Source organism: Dipodomys merriami, unplaced genomic scaffold (assembly GCF_024711535.1).
Source record: "Dipodomys merriami isolate MVZ:Mamm:240054 unplaced genomic scaffold, mDipMer1.0.p SCAF_121, whole genome shotgun sequence".
Taxonomy (NCBI): Eukaryota; Metazoa; Chordata; class Mammalia; order Rodentia; family Heteromyidae; genus Dipodomys; species Dipodomys merriami.
The window spans coordinates 2,643,001-2,658,597 of NW_027202505.1; the positions used below are offsets into that span (position 1 = coordinate 2,643,001).

A 15,597-nucleotide genomic window follows, 5' to 3' on the forward strand; every position below is an offset into this window, starting at 1 on the left:
GTGCAGTTTTAGGCAGAAAACACAATTCTGGGCCAATATATTCATCGTCTTTTTACATTAACCCTACATTTTTAGTGATTCCTTTTGCTCATCCTATGAGTCTGCTTTTGAGTTCCTTCTGAGTCTTACTGTTAATCCAATTGCAGATTCTGGGGGTGGTACAGACCACTTAATCTCTCTCAAAATTACTGCAACAGCCTTCTTATGCTTTCCTGCTTGTGGTCTTTCCCTGGGTGTTTTCCACGCGGAAGTCTTAGTGATCTTTATAAAATGCAAAGTTACTCATCTCTCCTATTTATAAACCTTCCCTGGATCCCTATTTCCCTTAGGATAATGTCCATTTTTTTCTAGCCTTACAATACAAGGTCATTCATGATTAGTCTCTTAACACTATACCTACTCCATTGCATCCATATCCTTCAGCCATTGGGCCACTTGGTCCTCTGACCTCCACATTCTCCTACCCCTCAGGGCCTTTGGGGTTTCCTTCACACAGATTGGTCTTCCAACTCTTCCTGTTTTCTATGACGTGAAGATACAGGCCACAGCCCAAGGAACATTTGACTAGGGAAACTACTCCTAATTGGGGCCTGCTTCATCAATTTATTGGCACACTGCTGCCAACTTGTGGCTATTAGGTGAACATTTGGATCAGGTATGTTTTATTGTCAACCTCCCAGAGATTCAGAGAACAGATTGCTTTGGAGGAGACCCTTGACTGGGACTTCTACAACAAATAAATTTGGTAACTCTGATCCTAGTATTTCAAATGATTTTACTAAAGCAATATTCTGACCACAGTTACTCTACAGCTTATAATGCTCCACACTGTTCCATGATAAACCTACATCTGTAACTATACTCTGATCATCACAGACTGCCTGTCACAATGTTTCATCAATATCCTAAGGTCTAGCTAACTTGAATGCTCAGTATTCACTAGGCAGCTCCTTCCTGTCTTACCTGTCCAAGGCTTTATATACTTGTGTGCCTTTGGTCTTCCCATAACGATCTGTTCTCAAGAGACCAAGTTAACTATGAAGTTATGAAACAATTGTTCATTCTTATAATGACAGTCATTTAACTGAGCACATACTCTTGGCCAAGAATCCTTCTATGCTATGCTATGTTCTAGAAATGATGAAACAGATGGTTTCAGATTCCTGCTGTTATTTTGAATAACTTCGGACAAGTCACTTCACCTTTCTGATCTTCAGTTACTTCATCTGTTGTGATATTAAAATGTTAGCTGGAGTTGTACCATCTTTCCCATTACACATTTTAGAAAGCTAATATTCACCACAAAAGACTATATAAATTACCAGGCGTCTCTTTCACTCTTAAGGTCCTGACTCTGACTTTCATCTTATGTTTAGTTTCTGGCCATTGCTGGCCTTATCTACAGTTTCAGAGCTATTCTTTCACTTCATTCATTTACTGAGCACCTCTCCAGGTTTCAAGGATGTAGCAGTAAGAAAAACATGATTTATAGTTATGGAAATTACATTCTATTGACTACAATAAGCAATTAAAAGCTATAAAGTTCCAGGTACCGGTGGCTCATGCCTATAATCCTACCTACTCAGGAGGCTGAGATCTGAGGATCACAGTTTGAAGCCAGCTGAGGCAGAAGTCCAGGAGACTCTAATGTCCAATTAACCACAAAAAGCCAGAAGTGGAGCTGTGGCTCAAGTGGTAGAGCAGTACCCTGAGGCAAAAGAGCTCAGGGACAGCACCCAGGCCCCAAGTTCTAGCCTTAGCACCAGTACAAAGTATCAGAAAGTGATTTGTGTTATTAAAAAGAAACAACCTAAGGGTAGAGGGAATGATAGATTATGATGGCCATCATAGGGGTGAAGAGCTATTTACTTATTTTTGAGATAAGGTTTTACTATACAACTCAAGGTGGTCTCAAGATCCTCCTGCCTCAGCCTCCTAAGTGCTGTAATTATAGGTGTGTCCCACCATGCTCAGCAGAAGTCAGTTTTAAATTAGATTATTTGAATACCACTATGAGGAAATGACATTTAAACAAAGACCTGTTCAAATGACCTATGACAAGACCAGTTCAAGTGACCTATGGCAAAAATCATGTTTAGTGTATTAGAGGAACAAGGAGGAAGCTGGGCTACTGAACCTGGGTAGAATGTGGATAAGTTCAGAAAAGTGGCTTGATGCTACGTAGAATGTATGCTATGTATATGAAGAACTTCATAGATCACATGGGAACTTTAGAAAGCAACTAGAGAATATTGACCAGAGGAGTTACACAATGTAATTTACATTGGGGGGGGCAAACTCTGGGCCTGGGCACTCTTCAGCTCAAGGCTAGCACTCTACCACTTGAGCCACAGTGCCACTTCTGTCTTTTTCTATTTATGTGGTGCTGAGGAATTGAACCCAGGGCCTCATGCATGCAAGGCAAGCACTCTACCACTGAGCTACCTTCCTAGCCCCTGTAACTTACATTTTTAAAGACTCATCTGACTGTTGTAAACGGGTATGAATCCAGTCACAGGACAGTTATTGTTCAAGTTAGAGGTGATAGTAGCTACAAGAAGATATAATCAGAGTGGGGATGAGTTTACTGATGAGACTGGCTGTGAGGTTTGAGAAAAATAAAAAATAAAAGACATAGATTGACTGGAGGAGTGAAATTAGTAATAACTGAGAATGGAAACATTCAGGAAGATGGCATCAGTTGTTTGGCTTGGGGTGTGTTGAGATAGATGTCTACTAGACATTCAAGTAAAGACATTGGATAAAGGCAGTTGGATAATAGTCTGAGGTTCATGTACAGTCTTATGTATAGTTTGAGGAAGAAGGAAGCCTGCTGCTGGTGGCTCACACTCATAATTCTAGGTATTAAGGAGGCTTAGGTCTGGAGGATCACTGTTCAAAGCTAATCCAGGCAGAAAACTCCATAAGATTCCAAGTCCAAAAAAGCCAACAAAATGCTGAGTTAGAGGTCATAGCTTAATGGGTGGAGTATCAACCAAGCAAACAAGTCAAGAAGTGTGCTCATGGTCCTGAGTCCAGACCTCAGCATTGAAAGAAAAGGAAAGAAGGAAGGAAGGAAGGGAGAGAGGGAGGAAGGAAAGGGAGGGAGGGAGGGTAAGGAGGGAAGGAAAAGAAGGGAAGGAAAGAGGAAAGGAGGGAAGAAGGAAAGGAAGGAAGGAAGGAAGGAAGGAAGGAAGGAAAGTTTGAAGAAGGGATTTAACACAACAATATATCCTAACATTGATATTGATACGTCTTTTGCCTTTAGGGCTCTAGGCCTAGCTTGGACTGCCTAGAACAGCATCAGGCAAAGCATGAACTCCAACCAGTTTACCTTACTCCTCACCTAGTTACGTTTGAAATAACAGCTGGTTAGGTAAGGACCTAACCTATTTGAATCTTGGAGCTCTCTTGGGTATAATTTCTATCATTTAGCAAGAGAACCACATTTCTCCTTAATAAAGTTTCTATTCCCGGGGCTGGGAAAGTGGCTCAGTGGTAGAGCACTTGCCTTGCATGCCTGAGGCCCTGAGTTCGATTCCTTAGCACCACATAAGCAAAAAGAAAAGAGCCAGAAGTGGCACTGTGGCTCAAGTGGTAGAGCGCTAGCCTTGAGCTGAAGAGCTAAGGGACAGCACCCAGGCTCAGAGTTCAAGTCCCACAGCTGGACCCCCCCAAAAAAAGTTTCTATTCCCTTGTAATTTATTTTCTTCTTGTAATGTCCATGATTCTGGTATTATGATAAAGAATGACTTAGGAAGTGTTTTGTCTCCTATTTCTTGGAAAAGACTGCAGCAGTTTGGCATGATTTATCCTTTAACTCTCTGGGAGAATTCACTGTGAACCCATCTATGGTACTGTGTCTGTCTGGGGAGTTTATTAAAATTGTTATTTTCCTTAACTGATCTATTTAGGTAATCTATTTCTTTTTGTGTGAAGAGTTTTAACAAGCCAAGCTTGACTTCAAGATTCTATATTTGGCTTTTAAAAAATACTGTTCCAAAGCTGGGCACTGGTGGCTCACATCTGTAATCCTAACTACTCAGAAGGCTGAGATCTGAGGATTTTTGTTTACAGCCAACCCAGAAAGACAAATCTGACTCTTCTCTCCAATTAACCAACAAAAATCCAGAAGTGCAGATAATGCTCCAGTGGCAGAACACCAGCCTTGAGCAAATAAGCTAAGGGAAATCATGAGCCCTTGAATTCAAGCCATAGTATCAAAATACTAAAAAAGAAGAAAGAAAGAAAGAAAGAAAGAAAGAAAGAAAGAAAGAAAGAAAGAAAGAAAGAAAGAAAGAAAGAAAGAAAGAAGGAAAGAAGGAAAGAAAGAAGGAAAGAAAGAAGGAAAGAAAGAGGAAAAGAAAAAGGAAAAGGAAAAAAGAAAGTTTTCTGAGTCAGGCACCAATGACTTACTTACATCTACAATCCTAGCTACTTGGGAGTCTGAGATTATTATGATTGCACTTTGACACCAGACTGGACAAAAAATGCACAAGATTCCTTCTCAATGAAGAGTTTGTAGGGTAGTGCACACCTGTTATATCCTAGCTACTGGAAAGTCTAACATAAGTGAATCATGTCCGGGAACATTGCCAGGGCAGGAAGTGAGACTACCTCAAAAATTACCAGCAGACAACAGAAATGGAAACATGGCTCAGTTGTTAGGAGTACCTACCTACTAAGCACGAGGTGAGAATGAAAGTTTGAATTGAAATTGCCAATTAAAAAAAAAAAGATTCTGGAAACAGAGTCTTACTGGGTAGCCCAGTTTGCCTCCGCTTCCCAAGTACTGTGATTATAGGTATGTCTTCACTTTGGCTTGTCTTTGATTTTCTTTCCTTTCTTTCTTTCTTTCTTTTTCTTTCTTTCTTTCTTTCTTTCTTTCTTTCTTTCTTTCTTTCTTTCTTTCCTTCCTTCCTTCCTTCCTTCCTTCCTTCCTTCCTTTCTTTCTTTCTTTCTTTCTTTCTTTCTTCCTTTCTTTCTTTCTTTCTTCCTTTCTTTCTTTCTTTCTTTCTTTCTTTCTTTCTTTCTTTCTTTCTTTCTTTCTTTCTTTCTGTAAGGTCCACTCCTGGATGGCAAGCAGACTCCACCCTCCTCGCAGCAAAGTCTCCACCCAGTACCTGTGTTACCTAGGCAACTGGGACACCTGGAAGAGGTCACATCTGAATTTGATGTGACCACACCTTTCTCCGCCCATACCCTAGATAAGGCCTAGCCCAGGCCCAGATGCTCTCTCTGTTCTATTCTAGCTCTCTTTGCTAACTATCTCCCTCTCTGTTCCTCTCTCTCTCTCTCTCTCTCTCTCTCTCTCTCTCTCTCTCTCTCTCTCTCTGTTTCTCTGTTCCTCTCTGCTCTCTCTGCTCTTTTCTAGCTCCTTCCTCTCTTTCCCAGCTCTCTCTCATTCCCAAGCCTTTCCCAGACACGTGGAGTGCCACCTTGCATGGTCCCAGCAGGTCTACTGAATAAACCTGCCCATTACCTGAATACCACATGCGTGCTGGTGCTGTTCTTACTCGGCTACCTCTTTTAAAAACCTAACACTTTCTTTCTTTCCTTTCTTTCTTTCTTTCCTTCCTTTCTCTTTCTTTCTTTCTTTCTTTCTTTCTTTCTTTCTTTCTTTCCTTTCTTTCTTTCTTTCTTTCTTTCTTTCTTTCTTTCTTTCTTTCTTTTCTTTCTTTCTTTCTTTCTTTCTTTCTTTTCTGTTCCTGGGGCTTGAAGTTCAGGGCCTGGGAACTGTCCCTGAACCTCTTTGTGCTCAAGGCTAGCACGCTACCACTTGAGCCACAGCTCCACTTTCGGCTTTTTCTTAGTACTTTATTAGAGATGAGTCTTATGGACTTTCCTGCCCAGGCTGGCTTTTCAGTGCAATCGTCATATTTCAGCCTCCTGAGTAGCTAGGATTACAGGTGTGAGCCACTGGCGCTCAGCTTGATTTTCTCTGATTTTCACTATACTTTGCAGCCTAGCTTTAAAACTCACAGCCTCCTCCTGCTTCCACCTCCAAAGTGTTTGGATTACAGCCATGTGCCACTATTCCTTGTTGGTTTTGTTTTTACTTTTGGGAGTTTGGTTCTATGTCTGAAATACGTATAATCATAGTAGAGGTACCTTGAACTTTTTGACTTTGGATGTTCATTTCTTTTCTTATATTGGGGATTTTCTTTTACCATTATTTTTTTAGGTTAACTTTTTTCTCTCTTCTAGAACTTGTAAGATGCATATATTATTTCACTTAATAGCAAGTTTCTTAGGCTTTCTTCATTTTTCATCTTTTTTTTTCCCTCTGACTTAATAATTTCAAATGACCTGTCTCAAGTGTGTTGATCCTCTCCTCTCTTTATCATATCTGGTGTGAACCTCTAGCAAATTCCTCATTCAGTTATTGGGTTCTTTCAGCACCAGAATTTTTGTTCTTTTTTAAAATAACATTCTCATTGTGTCATATATCACTTCCTGATCTCAATTAATTATCTATCTGGATTTTCTTGTAGCCCACTGAACTACTTGAAAATCATTATTTTGTATCTTCTGTCTCTATTTTGTTTAGGGTTCATTTCCTGGAATTTATTTGGAGCTTACATTGGGTCATGTTTATCTCTTTTCTCATGGGCTTGTTATATTTGCTAGGAGTTGTGCATTTAAAAAATCAGCCAGCCAGGAACTGATGGTTCACATCTGTAAGCTAGCTATTTAAGATGCTTAGTATTATAGTTAGAAGTCAGCCTAGGCAAAGAGTCTCGGGAGACTTATCTCCAGGTAATCACCCAAAAGCTTGAAGTAGAGGTATGGTCAAGTGGCAGTATGCCAGCCTTGAGTAAAAAAGCTAAGAGTATTACTCGGGTCCTGAGTTCAAAACCCAGCAATAGTGTGTCAGTGTGTCCCTCACCCCCATCACACACACACAATTCAGCAATATCTTTCTGTTTTGTGGACTGTCTTTATACAAGGGATATCTTCAATGGTCACACTTTTAATCCTAGCACTCAAGTAGCAGAGGCAGGAAAATTGGCATTTTGAAGCCAATTTGAATAAACTGAGTTCAAGGCTGGCCAAAGCAACATTGTAAGACTATGTTTCAAAAACAAACAAAACAACCAATCAGTCTGGCTAACAATTTTGGGTATTTCTTATTTCTTAAACCTTTTTTTGTTGGGATTTGTACATGCAGTGTCCCAATTCAAGAGGTACTAATTTCTTTTCACAAGATTTTAATTTCTGGCTTTGTCTTGTGTCTGTTAAAAGCACTCCATGGTTTCTGGGCACTGGAGCCAACTTCTCATCTCTGTTATTTTCAGAAGTACCCAAGAATTCAAAGTATGCCAGTGTCATCACAACTTAGAACAAGAGACAGACAAGACATGCCATTCCCTGGGGCAACTTCCTGAAAAGCCAGGTGGCTGCATTGTTTCCTTCTCAAGGGAAGAGCCTTAAAGTGAACATTTATACTGATACCACCAAGTTGTGCTGGCTGGTGGACAGGGCTATGGTAGGTGAAATGAAATGACGTTGATCTTGTTTTTGTTTGAGATAGGGTTTCATGGTGTAACAGGCTTTAAACTTGTAATCCTCCTATGCATCCTGTCTGCTAAGATTACAGGTGTATCTACCATGCCTGGCCTATAAAATGAATTTTCTTACCTAGTTCAATGTAGCTGCTACTGACTTTGAGTTTGCCTGAGATACTGTGACTTAACTAGTTCCTAGAGTTCTCATAAAATATTTTGGGGCTACATATGATTAAGTTGGTGTCTTTGGAGGTGCTGGTAAGGGCCCTTTGGCATCTTATCATAGTAGATGGCATCATGGTGGAAACACATGCAGAAGGGAAAATGTCATGATGAGACCAAAGGCTAGAAAGAAACCAGGGAGGGGACAGGCTTGCTCTTCTGTAAAAGTCTCATAAAGAAATAGCCAGGAACCCCTGGGACTCAGCCAGTCTGGGAAACAAAGGACCATGGAGAGGAGCAAAAGAAGATGATGTCACATCAGCCACTTTGTGCCTGCCCTTTCAAAATTAGCCAGAGCCAGGAGGTCAATAGAAGTAAGAAGCTTGCCCATCTAATGTCCATACCTGTCTACCTTCTAACTGGACAGGAACTTACATACTTGCCTTTGTTACTTGCTGCTCTCCCCTACCTAGTCGCCAGATGTCACAAGTAATTTTCTACCAACTCCAGGACAGCCTGGAATGCAAGAGATAAGAACTAGCTGATCTAGCCACATCATCCAATTTTTAATTTTCTGCCCCAAACCCTTCCTAAGCCTTTTGGGATTTAAAAACCTCAAAGTCACTTGTGTATGGGCACAGAATGGAAAAACTGAGAAAGAGCAAGGGAAGGGGCAACACTGTCAAAAAAGAAATGTACTCTTGAGAGGGAGCGGGGGGGGGGGGGGGGGGGGGAAGCTGGGAAGGGATGGGAAGGGGAAACAACGGAGGAGGTTACAATGCTGGATAAGAAATGTACTCATAGCCGGGCGCTGGTGGCTCACGCCTGTAATCCTAGCTACTCAGGAGGCTGAGATATGAGGATCGTGGTTCAAAGCCAGCTCGGGCAGGAGAGACCATGAGACTCCTATCTCCAATAAACCACCATAAAACCGGAAGTGGCGCTGTAGCTCAAGTGGTAGAGCCCTCGCCTTGAGCTGAAGAGCTGAGGGACAGCGCCCAGGCCCAGAGTTCAAGCCCCACGGCCAACAAAAAAAAAAAAAAAAGAAATGTACTCATTATCTTGCCCATGTAATTGTAACCCCTCTGTACAGTATTTTCACAATAAAAAAATTTAAAAAAAAGAAATGTACTCTTGACAGGTTTCAGTGGCTTATGCCTATAATCTTAGCTACTCAGGAGGCTGAGATCTAAGGATTGCAGTTTGAAGCCAGCCAGGGCAGGAAAGGCCATGAGACTCTATCTCCAATTAACCATCAGAAAGCCAGAAGCGGTGCTGTGATTCAAAGTGGTAGAGAGCTAGCCTTGAGCACAACTCAGGGACAGCACCCAGGCTGAGTGCAAGCCCCACAATCAACAGCAATAAGAAAAAAAAATACTTTTTAACTAACATAACTGTAAACCCTTCTGTAGGGCTTGAAGTCTGGACCCGGGCACTGTCCCTCAGCAATTCAGCTCAAGGCTAGCACTCTACCACTTGAGCCACAGTGCCACTTGCGGTTTCAGATGGCTATTTGGAGATAAGAGTCTCATGGTCTTTCCTGCTCAGACTGGCTTTAAACCACTGTCCTCAAATCTCAGCCTCCTGAGTAGCTAAGATTACAGGCATAAGCCACCCGCAGCCAGCCTAGGCATACATCACCTTTATAATAACAATTTAAAACATTAAAAAAGAAAGAATAAAAGCAATGAACAAAACAAAACAACAACAAACCCACCTCAAAGTCACTGGGGTAGAAGGTCCAGCAATTGCAAGGAGTTTAGATTATTGGGTCAACAATTCACAACCATGACAATTACCATCTGGGCGGGGAAGGGCACATCAAAATGACCAAGTCAACAATTACTGGCTGTGATAGAGTTTCTTTCTCAGGAAAGCTGAGGTTGACATCTTAAACAAGTTGAAGCTATTGGGATGATAATTTATTAACACAATAAGGTCATTATCAGTCAGAAATTTAATACTGGGGAGCAGAAGCTGAGCTTTGCAGGCTTCCAAGACGATTCACCTGAGCCACGCGTGTGTGTGTGTGTGTGTGTGTGTGTGTGTGTGTGTGTGTGTTCAGTGAGCCCTTTTTGTAGTTACCATGACAACATAGTCCATCTCATCCTCCTGGATTCCAATTACACCCTTCTGTAATTCATCTGATCAAAGTTTTCAACCTTTTCTAGGTTGTAAAAAAAAAGTATGTTTCTTTATAATTTGAGTGGATTCTTCAGTCTCCTAAGATACTTTATGTAGTTCTTAAAAACTTTTCCATCTATTTTCTAAGATTTGGACATAATCTATCAAACTACATGCTTAAATACATACATTTCATTGCTTATCAGTTATAGTCAATAAACTGATAGTCTTATTATATAACCCAAGTTGACTCCAACTTCTAAACATCAAGATTACAGTTGTGCCCCACCACACCTACTTTGGATATATCTTTTAAACGTGGTGTTTATATACATTTCTCCTTTCTACATAACTTTCATCCTTTCCCTCTTTCCTTGAGTTTAGTAGCCACTATCTGGTGCACAACTGGGACTACAGACCTGACTGGAAAGGAACATCCTTGCTCTAATCTTCATCATAGACTTATTTCCCTTTAAATTATTAAGAAGTTTAAAGGACACTTTTCTGAAGTTTTTGCAAAGTATTAATTTTCACCAAAATTTTGTTTGGAGAGAGAGAGAAAGAGAGCGAGGGAGGGAGGGACCAAGTATAAGTTTCAAAGGCATACTTCCAGTGACCTACTTTCTCCAATTAGGCTCAACCTCCTAAAGTTTCTAGAACCTTCCAAAATAACACCATCAGCTAGGAATAAAGTATTCAACACATGAACTGGTAGGGATATGTCATATTCAAACTATAACACTGTGGTTAAAAATACATAATTCTTTCCTCTTAATTTTTAAGGATATATCACACAATTGATAACTAGAAGCACAGTGGTATATAGCAAACTTTTTTTTTTTTTTTTTTTGGCCAGTCCTGGGGCCTGAACTCAAGGCCAGGGCACTGTCCCTGAGCTTCTTTGCTTAAGGCTAACACTCTACCACTTGAGCCACAGTGCCACTTCTGGCTTTTTCTGTTTATGTGGTAGTAAGGAATTGAACCCAGGGCTTCATGCATTCTAGTCAAGCACTCTACCACTAAGCCATATTCCTAGCCCAGCAAGCAGATCTTCAGAATATCCTCTGTGACTGAAATTTGTACCCAAAGAACAACTTCCCATTTACCCCCTGCCCAACAACCCTTCCCCCTGGCAATCACCATTCTACAAGGGCTAATTCTATGGGCTTGACTATGTCACAGAAGTGAAATAACTTAGTATCCATAATGTCCTAAAGTTTCATCATGATGTAGCATAAGGCAGGATTTTCTTCTATTTAAAGGCTGAAAAATCTTCAATTTCTTTATCCACTTATCTACTGATGGAGATTTAGATACTCAGACTGTTAAGATTACTATTACAAAGTAGCAGAAATTGGGAGGCTTTTAAACAAATTTCAATTGGAAGGCTTTTAAACAGCTAATTTCTTTTTCTTTCTTCCTTTCTGTCTTTTCTTTCCTTCCCTCCTTTCCTTCCTTCCTTCCTTCATGAGCCAGGCCTGGGCACTGTCCTTGAGCTTTTTTGCACAAGGCTCACACTCTACCACTTAAGCCACAGTTCCACTTTGGGATTTTGGTATTTAACTAGAGATAAAGAGACTCATGGACTTTCCTACTTGGACTGACTTCAAACCATGATCCTAAGATCTCAGCATCCTAAGTAGATAGGATTACAGGTATGAGCCATCAGCACCTGGCCAAAAATTTATTTCTTTTCTTTTTTTTTGGGGGGGGGGGTCTGGTGGGGCCTGAACTCTAGGCCTAGGCACTGTCCCCCAGCTCTTCAGCTCAAGGCTAGCACTCTACCACCTGAGCCACAGCGCCACTTCTGGCGTTTTTCTTTTTGCTTATGTGGTGCTGAGGAAACGAACCCAGGGCCTCATGCATGCAAGACAAGTGCTCTACCACTAAGCCACCTTCCCAGCCCCAAAAATTTATTCCTTAAAGTACTAGAGGCTGGAAGTCTAGACTCAGAGTGCTAGTATAATCAGGTTTTGGCAAGGGCTGTCTTTGAGTAGTACCCTACCTTGGCAGAGTGAACACAAGAGAACTCTTAGCAGTCCCTTGTATGAAGACATTCATACCACAAGGACTCTACATTCACAAGCTGACTCTCTCTAAGACTCCATCTCCTAATAGCAACATATGGGGGGGGGGTTAAGATTTCAACATTCAGTCGATGGCAATGAGTATGTAAAGATCTCTTTGAGATGCTGTTTTCACTTATTTGGATATATACCTAGAAGTGGGAATAGCACTTCTTGTAAGTTCTTCTTGTAAGTTTTTTGAGGAATCACCTGATGTTTGTATCCACAGAGGCTTCAACATTTTACAATCCTATCCACAATATACATATACACAATATACATATTCATAGGTGTGGAGCACATGGGCAGCAAAGATGGCGCTGGGAGGGGGTTGAGTGGGCAGAGCCTAATTTACTGAAGAGCACATGGCCAGCCAAGATGGCTCTGGGAGAGAGTAGAGTGGGCAGACCCCAATTGATCTTCTGATCAGTACCTAACCAGCCCGTGAAGGCTCAGGTGAATGATAGGGTGTGACCTTGACAGTGATTGGTTCCTCTTCCTCCCTTACCATACCACCCACCCTCTTTGTCTTTAAAAAGGGGCTGCTCTCTGTTAATAAACGACTTTTTCTACCTGCTGGATTTGGCTCCCCGCTGTGTCTGATTGTCTCCTGGGCTGAGGGAGGCTAGGGAACCGGCGAGCGCCGGAGCGCCGTACTTACCTTTCCTCGGACCCCGTCCGTCTTTTGTGGGACGGACGAAGACCCAACACATAGGCACTTGTCACTTTGTATATTTCTTATCTTGGCCATCCAATGGGTGAAAGGAAATATCTCATTGGGGTCTTGATGATGATTAATGATGCTGGACATTTTTCATAAGGTTGTTGGTTATCTGAATATCTTCTGTGGAGACAGGACATTTAATATGTCCTTTGCCTATTTTCTTTCTTTTTTTTTTTTTGTTTGGTTGAGGTAACATTTATTCTTTGTTTGAGTGTTGTTTTGTTATCATGAAAAGGTATTATTTTGCCAAATACTTTTGTTTTGTTTTGTTTTTTGGGTCCAGTCATGGGGCCTGAACTCTGGGCCTGGGCGCTGTCCGTCAGCTCTTCAGCTCAAGGCTAGCGCTCTACCACTTGAGCCACAGCACCACTTCTGGCTTTTTCTGCTTATGTGGTGCTGAGGAATTGAACCCAGGGCCTCAGGCATGCAAGGCAAGCATCTACCACTGAGCCACCTTCCCAGCCCCGCCAAATACTTTTTGTACATCAGTTGCGATTCAAGAGTACGTGGTTTGAACCCAGGGCCTTTTGCATTTGAATATCCAGTTTTCTCATCATCATCTGTTGATGGGAAATAATTCTTTTCTCATGAAAGATTTGATATCCTCTGCAAAGATAGAGTATAGCCAGGTGCTCATGGCTCACACCTGTAATCCTTGCTACTCAGCAGGCTGAGATCTAAAACTGTGGTTCAAAGTTAACCCAGACAGACAAATCTGAGTCTCTTACCTCCACTAGTAAAAAAAAAAAAAAATCCAGAAATACCATGAGTAAAGCCAAGTGAGAGTATAAGGCCTGAGTTCAAGTTCCAGTACCAGAAATAATAATAGTAATAAAGCAAGAGTATACATCATTTGGGAAATTCTGCAAACTTTAGGGGGTGGAGCCTAGTTAGAGGAAGTAGGTAATGGAAGCATGCCAGAAAACCAGAAGTGGTGCTGTGGCTCAAGTGGTAGAGCACTAGCCTTGAGCATAAAAGCTAAGGGACAGGGCTGGGAAGTTGGCTCAGTGGTAGAGTGCTTGCCTCGCATGCATGAGGCCCTGGGTTCGATTCCTCAGCACCATATAAGCAGGAAAAAAAGCCAGAGATGACGCTGTGGCTCAAGTAGGGCACTAGCCTTGAGCTGAAAAGCTGAGGGACAGCGCCCAAGCCCAGAGTTCAGGCCCCACGACTGACCAAAAAAAAAAAAAAGTTCAAGCCTTACTACCAGCATACAAGGAAGGGAGGAAGGAAAGGAGGGAGGGAGAGGAAGAAGGGAGGGAAAAGAAACGAAACTCCAAGATAAACAATATATAAGTTCCCAACCTAACTAGGCTGCTTTACAGCATCCAATCTTTCCCCCACCCCACCCTTTTGTGGACTGAAATTTGAACTCAGGGCCTTACTCTTGGTAGGCAAGTGTTCTATTACTTGAGCCATGCATTCAGCTCTCCAGCCCAACTGTAGATATTGCTCCGCTGAACCTGAGTGCTTCAGAACAGCATTGGCAAAGTATGTGGGTTTTACTGAATAGAATTTAATTCAGGCCAGGTGCTGGTAGCTCCTGCCTAGCTACTCAAGAGGCTGAGATCTGAGGATCCTGGTTGGAAGACAGCCCAGGCAGGAAAGTCCATGAGACTCTTATTGCCAGTAAGCTACACAGAAAAGTCTGGATGGAAGTGGTACTGTAGCTCAAGTGGTAAAGTGCAAGTCTTGAGCCAAAAAAGCTCAGAGAAAGCAGCCAGGTCCTGAACACACACACACACACACACACACACACACACGCCAGGTCCTGAGTTCAAGCCCCAACCCCCCTGAACACACACACACACACACACACACACACACACACACAAAAGCCAGGTCCTGAGTTCAAGCCCCAACCCCCCTCCCCCCCACACACACTTTAAAAAGAACACCCAAAACTTTTCTTTGGCTAGGCACTAGTCACTCACGCCTATAATCCTAGCTTCTCAGGAGGCTGACATCTGAGGTTCTTGATTCAAAGCTAGTATGGGCAGGACAGTCTGTGAAACTCTTATCTCCAATTATCTACCAGAAAACCAGAAGTGAAACTGTGGTTCAAGTGGTACAGCTCTAGCCTTGAGTAAAAAAGCTTAGGGATGCGCCCAGGCCCTAAGTTCAAACCCCAGAACTGGCGCGCGCGCGTGCGCACACACACACACACACACACACACACACACACACACACACACACACACACACACACACACACACACACACACACACACACACACACACACACACACACACACACACACACACACACACCAGGAAAAGAAAGAAAAAAAAACCTTGGTGTTCCATCCTTATACCCTTAACCTCTGGCCATTTTTCTGCTTCTATAATTTTTTGAATGTATAATAACTAAATGATTTATGTCACATAAGTTATAACTATATCATATAGGTTTTTTGTAATTTGCATTGTTTCCTGGATGTCTTCTCATGCCTCAAAAGTATGTTTTTCTTAAAAACATTGGATAATATTCCATTGTTTAGATGCAACAAATGTATCCATTTACATACTGAAGGACATCTTGGTTAGCTCAAGCTTGGGTGATAATGAATAAGGCTGTCCCAAGCAAGTTTCTGTGCAAACATTAGTATTCAGCTTCTTTAGATAAACACCATGGAGTAAGGTTTCTAGGTTTTATGCTAAAAGTTTTAGCATACATGCTTAGTTTTGTATGAAACTGTCAGGCTTCCAAAGTGGCTGTATCATTTTGCACTCCCACCATTCATGAATAGAGTTCCTTTGTTCTGTATCTTTGTCAGCATTTGGTGTTGTCAGTTGTTTGGATTTTAGCCATTTTAGCCAGATTATGTGCTGGCATTACATTCTTGTTTTAAGTTGCTAATGGCAGGATATGTAGTACCTTCTTTTTGTGTTTACTTGCCATCTATCTTTGTGCTGAGGTATCTACTCCCCCACCCCCACCCCCATAAGGACTTACTATAAAGTTCCAGCTGGCTTAAGTATCTCAGTATTTCAGGCTAGCCTTGCACTAGGA

At 41.8% G+C, this 15,597-nt stretch overlaps 1 protein-coding gene; it reads right to left on the reverse strand.

Moving 5' to 3' along the window:
- LOC138823669 (zinc finger protein 691) overlaps positions 1-15,597 on the reverse strand; it is a 92,524-nt gene that overhangs the window by 34,215 nt on the left and 42,712 nt on the right.